The sequence below is a fragment of the Psammomys obesus genome, unplaced genomic scaffold (assembly GCF_907164565.1).
Source record: "Psammomys obesus unplaced genomic scaffold, mPsaObe1.curated_primary_1811, whole genome shotgun sequence".
Classification (NCBI taxonomy): domain Eukaryota; kingdom Metazoa; phylum Chordata; class Mammalia; order Rodentia; family Muridae; genus Psammomys; species Psammomys obesus.
In genome coordinates this window covers 42,238,947-42,245,355 of record NW_026591086.1, presented here as the reverse complement: position 1 = coordinate 42,245,355, position 6,409 = coordinate 42,238,947, and the positions used below count along the sequence as shown (strand labels likewise).

At 42.9% G+C, this 6,409-nt stretch overlaps 1 pseudogene; it reads left to right on the top strand.

Annotated features, from left to right (window-relative positions):
- The first annotated feature begins 919 nt into the window (after positions 1 to 919).
- Positions 920 to 1,459, top strand: LOC129678722 (60S ribosomal protein L23-like; annotated as a pseudogene).
- Positions 1,460 to 6,409: the final 4,950 nt, after the last annotated feature.

Genomic DNA, 6,409 nt, shown 5'->3' with positions numbered 1-6,409 from the left:
CATGTATTTTCAAGCTGAAAATTTCTTTTTGTTCACTCTGTAAAAATAGTAATCTCAGCAAATACACTATGTATGTATGTATGTGGAAAGAAATTGAAAGGATGTAATTTTAAAAGTGCTTCTATATAAGTAGCATTCATGTTTTTTACATTGCAACATTTTTTATTTTAACCAACAGTATGATTTTTTTTTGTTTACTACTATATTTTTACTGTATCAATAATGACATTTTAAGTTCAGTAGCTTTTAGAGGAAACTTTCTTTACTAACTTAACAAAAAATGTGTGAGCTCCCTCTACTGGATTTATAGTAGCATATCCAAACATACATTTGTGTGTATTTGTGTGTGTGTGTGTGTGTGTGTACATATAAGCGCAGAGTTCATGCCATGAATTCACTTTATAAAAGAACAATATTAAACAGTTTTTTATAATCTTGTGTTTAACTACTATAATATACAATTGATACAAACATTAACATTTCAATATAAGTGTAAAAGTTTTATTTAAATTATGATTGAACAATTTGATATTTTTCCCAAAGTAGTTTTTCATAGGAAATTTCCCTCCATGTATACAGTATGTACAAGAAGATTTTAGTTTTTAAATTTATTTTGACTTTCAAATTTCAGGAAACAGAAAGTCTGTATGTTGTATCCATTGTTGAAAGTTCATTGACTAAATGTTTCAATGCATATATGGGAGCAAAGAGGAATGTAAAATGTTTGTGTAGTTAAAACAATGGTTCCTATAACTGAGTATTGTGAATGAAAGTTCTCGGAGTAAAGTTGCACCTAACACTGAACCTTCCATAGGGATGATTAACTGATTAGAACTGCAAAGATTGGACGGGGCAGGGCCTCCAGTTCAGGTCCTAGTGTCCCTTGTACATCCTTCCTTTCTGAATCCAGGTGCTCAAGATGGAGAAGCCAGGACGTGGTGGGTCCCCTTCCAGATTTCCAGGGGTCTCCCGGTAGAAGCTCTATTCAATTGTGCTGAAAATACAGGAGCCAAAAATTTGTTTATCATCTCTGTGAAGGAATTCAAGGGATGGCTGAATTTACTTCCTGATGATGGTGTGAGGGGCACAGTGATATCCACAGTTAAGAAAGACAAACCAAGCTGGCACTGGTGGCCCACCGCTTTAATCCCAGCACTGGGTAGGTGGAAGCAGAGGCTGGGGAATCTTTAGTTTGAGGCCAGCCTGGTCTACAGAGTGAGTTAAGGGGCAGTCAGGGCTACACAGAGAAACACTATCTGAGGGAGGGGGGAGGCAAACCAGAACTAAGAAAAAAAGAAAGTCACATGGAAGAAAAGATGGATGTGGTCTTTATCTTGAAGATAATAATGAAGTAAACAATAAAGGCGAGATGAAAGGTTCCGCTAGCACAGGTTCATTTGCAAAGGAGTGTGCAGACTTGTGACCCAGGACTGCATCTAAGGCACGCGGCATTGCATGATTCTCCAGTGTATGTGTAAAACAGACTCATTAGAAAGGGTGTGCTCTGCATCTGCTCCCCTAAGTTGCTGAATTCAGTCAGACTTTTTTGCTTACTTATGGGACCCTTTTCCTCCTACTGGGATGCCTTGTCCAGTCCTGATATGGTCCAGCCTCGTCTGGTCTTATTGTAGCTTGTTATGCTGTGTTTGGTTCACGTCCCTGGCAGGCTTGCTCTTCTCTGAAGAAAAGAGGGGGTAGGCGGGAACATTGGGGAGAGGGAACGGAGGGGAAACTGTGGTAGGGCAGGATGTAATATGAGAGAAGAAAAACAAATAAACGAGAAAAAGCCTTTAAAGATTGTGGAGCGTTTGGACTATGCAGGTACAGTGTGTTATCATACAGGCGAGTCAGCTGGCCTGCCTTCAGGGTCCTAGCAATTGCTTACACCATCACCTGCCAGGGCTGGGTGCACCAGGTGTGGGTAGGATATAAGGACACCCCCTCCCATACCAGCACTCTCTCTCTCTCCCCATTCACTTTCTCCCTCCCTTCCTCTCCCTTTCACCCCTCTTGCTCTTTCTCTCCCTCCCTCTATGCCCTCTCTCTGCTATCATGGCTCACTCACTGTCCCTAACTCTTCCCCAGGGCTTCTCCCTTCCCCCTAATAAACCTCCTTTATACCAGATCTGTCGCATGGTGTGTGATTCCTCTAGGAGGTAGACCTTGGCATGGGCCTGTCATGGTGCCACTGCGCTGCGCATCATCATCTTTATAGATCATAACACAGAGCCTAATTGCAATTTATCTTGGACTACCTTAGCCCCTTAACGGGCATTCCTTGACTACCTCCGTGTTTGCCCCAGTATCCTCATGGGTAGCAGATGAAGCCTTTTAGTTTGTTTTAGCTTAGACTCCAGATACAACCAAACCAAAAGCTAAGAATGTCATTAGATAGACTCTGTTTTAGTTAGGGTTTCATTGCTGTGAAGAGACATCATGACCATGGCAACTCTTATAAAGGACAACATTCTATTTCAGAGGTTTGGTCCATTACCATCATGGTGGGAAGCATGGCAGCATCCAGGTGCTGGAGGAGGAGCTGAGTGTTCTACATCTGGATCTTGAAGCAGCAGGAGAAGCTGTGTGGTACACTTAGTGGGCATAGGAGACCTCAATGCCCACCCCCACAATGACAACTTCCTCCCATAAGGCCACACCTCCTAATAGTGCCACTCCCTACAGGCCAAGCGTGCAAGCACATCAGTCTATGTGAGCTATTCTTATTCAAACCACCATAGTATCTGTGGCCTTACAGCAGAATTTTCTGCTTTGCTGTAACTAATCTACCAAGAGATTGGGTTTCCATGGTCATTCTGATACAGCCAAGTTCACTGACAATAAAGATTAATGATTACAGAAAACACACAATTGAAGGAAATACTCCCAAATGTGACACCTATAGAAGGACCTTAGAGGTTTCCAAAACGATGCAGGCTATTGCCATTTCTCTTGGTTACCAATCATAACTACATGGTTAGGACCAATTGCCTAACACTGCATACTTTAGCTTCAGGACATGGAAAAATCCATTTAAAGTTTCTCCTTGCTGGCTAGTTTTCATAGTGCTAGAAAGCACTATTCAGGCTCCTGGGGAAAAAAGATATCAGTGATCTTTCCCAGCATTGACCCCTGTAAATTATTAATACCAACTTGTCTGGCAAGATCCACCCACTTGCATAATAGTGTCATGGCTGTTAAAGTGGTAGCAAACTGCTTTCTAATTGGATGTGGGGTCTGCCCCACAGGAGGGAATAAATAGTAATGTGCCCACTGCTGGGAAATTTATAGGTGCTAAAGTGGAATCTAATTTTGATAAAGAGTCATAATTTCAAATTACCTTACAAATATTCATATTTAAGGCCTTAGATCTGGGCTGCTATCACCCTTGATCAGAAATGCTTCTTTTTTCAGGGGGGCAGCAGTCACCTGGCCAAAGTGTTGAAAATAGTGACTCTGAGTGTTCACCCATCAATGGAATACCTATATTAACTCCTATCACATCCCTCACCTTGGCCAATCCCAAAGCTCAAGGAACTTCACAGAAGAGGAGGCCGAACAAATGTAAGAAGAGCTGGGGATAGACAGGGGTGCTGGGAAATGTTGCCTGGTTATGGCATGGAAACCAAACTGATGAACTCAAAGCAGCTCTGGTTACCTACGTAAGCTCTGCACAGAATCAAGCCACCTAAAATTCTAGCATGGATTGGGGAGGAACTTGGGAAACCCCATCTCCCACGGAGGAGCTGTTGACACTTGATAGCTGCTGGAGAAGGAAGAATCACTATTTTGGGAGAGTGTGGCCACTGGTGGGTTTTCTGTGCTCCAGTGCATAGACCCACATTGTGAACATATGGTCATCACTAATAGGACTTGGGTTATTGAAGGAAAGAAGATACAGGATAAACATACTGAAATCTGTACACCTAAAGAAGCTAAGCAAGGAGGACGACCCTGGGTAAGATGACCAATCCTCACTCAGAAAGACAAACAGGACAGACATTGGAAGAGTGAGAATACAACAACAGGACAGGAGTCTACCACAGAGGGATGTTGACTCTACCCAGTAAGGTATGAAAGCAGATGCTGAGACTCATAGTCAAACTTTGGGCAGAGTGCAGGGAATCTTATGAAATAAGGGGGAGATAGGAAGACCTGAGGACAGGAGCTCCACAAGGGGAACAACAGAACCAAAAAATCTAGGCACAGAGGTCTTTTATGAGACTGGTACTCTAAACAAGGACCATGCATGGAGATAACCTAGAACCCCTGCACAGGTGTAGCCCATGGCAGCTCAGTGTCCGAGTGGGTTCCCTAGTAATGGGAACAGGGACTGTCTCTGATGTGAACTCAGTGGCTGGCTTTTTGATCACCTTTCCCTGAGAGGGGAACAGCCTTACCAGGCCACAGAGGAAGACACTGTAGCCAGTCCTGATGAGACCTGATTGGCTAGGGTCAGACAGAAGGGGAGGAGGACCTCCCCTTGGGGAGGGGCATAGGAGGCGATGAGGGAGGAAGAGTGGGGTTGGGAAGGAATGAGGGAGGCGGCTACAGAGGGAATACAAAGTGAATAAACTGTAATTTATAAAAAAAAAAAATCAGCCATGAGGTTTTTAGGGTGTGTATTGAATGGCATCTAGTAGAGGCTAGGGGGATGGTTAATCAGGATGGATGTTGTAGAATTAATTATTCTATTAATATTAATTAAAACTGGTTATTAATACCAGTGGCTGCTACTCCTTAATCTGCTATTTTACAAATAAAAGCATGTTAGGATTATTATAAGCCTTCAAGCTCTGGCGCTGGGCAGGTGATAATCCTCTAAGCTAGCTTATCTATTTTTCATTCAAAATCCCCATACATACATGTTCCACCTGAGCTGTTCCTGCTCCACCAGGCCAGTCCTCAGCACCAGCTGCTTTTCCAGGACCTCCTGGTCACTCTAACCCATTGTGACCTGCTTCTTCTCCCCCTCCTCTCCTCCTTGTGGTCTCTCTCCCCCAAAAGCCCACAAACCTTGCCTTCACCTATCTCTCTTCTGCCCAGCCCAGGTGTAGGCCACTGTATTTAGACAATCAGGCATAATCTGGAAGATGATGTTTTGGATATATGCGAATTTGCTCGTAAGAATCTTGGGGGGCGGTCAATTAACATTTGAATACATAGTGGTGCCAGATCAATCCCAACAGGTGAGCATTGTGGAGGTTTGAATGAGAATGGGTCCCATGGGCTCATATGTTTGAATGCTTGGTTCCTGTTAGTGGAACTGTTTGGGAAGGATTAGCATTATGGCTTTGTTGGAGGTTGTGTGTCCCTTGGGGGTAGGCTTTGGTGTTTCAAAAAAGTCCAAACCAGGCCCACTCTCTCTCTCTCTGCCTGCAAAGTGTTGATCAGATGGGGGCTCTCAGTGCCACCCTGGCTTGCCTGTCCATAAGAAATAGTCACATTTTATTTTTCGAAAGGTTACTGAGGAAGAATTTTTATTACCTGAGTGACCTTTTGCCTGTCTAAAAGGATACCTTTTATTCTCCACTGTTTCCTTTTTTGTCCTTATATAGCTTCTGCTGATGTCACCACCAGCAGTGACAGGGCTCTTTCTTTCTGTAATTCAGGGTGCTATATAGCTTCCATCACCTGGTTCCACTGTAAGTTCCCTTTGTGCAATGCCTGTACATGCACATGTGAATGTTGTTCTCCTGTTCATTCATGCCATGTGAACCAAAGGACTTTGGAGATCACAGTATATTTTAAAGTTAATACTCAGCACAGTTCATACTACTTAACCATATTACAAGTGCTCAGTGGCTGTACATTGTTGGTGGCTATGAAAGTACACAGTGCAGCTTTCAAATCTCATGGCCAATGTCTCATGAGGGTATTTAATTATGTCAATATTTGTTATCTCACTGTTACTGTTTTCTTCTGTTCAGGTTCTGGTCTTCAAAATAATGGCCTTGAATTTCAAAAGCCTTAATTTAGGTTCTACATCATTACCTTCATAGCAGACAGTTCTGTCCTAAGGCTAAAGGAAACCAAGAATAGCATGCAGAGGTGGACTGACTTCAAAAGAATATTTAATTATTTCCTCCATTCATATCAGAAAGGAAGGAATGGAAAGGGAGGATGGGGCAAAGACGCACTTTTAATTTCTGATTTCTTTACTGCTTTTGGTTGAATGCATAGAGGCACGGCACCACAACTACTTGCTGAAAAAGAGGAAAGGCTATGACAGGGTTCCTAGACAACTCTCTAGGGATCGTGTGTGTGGGCCAGCCTGTAAATGGCTACTGTCATGGGATCCCAACGTAGAAGTTTGTGTCCGGCTTTCTTTTGGGAAGAAAGCCTTCTTTCTTTTTTGAGGGATCCTTTCTTTCTTTCTTTCTTTCTTTCTTTCTTTCTTTCTTTCTTTCTT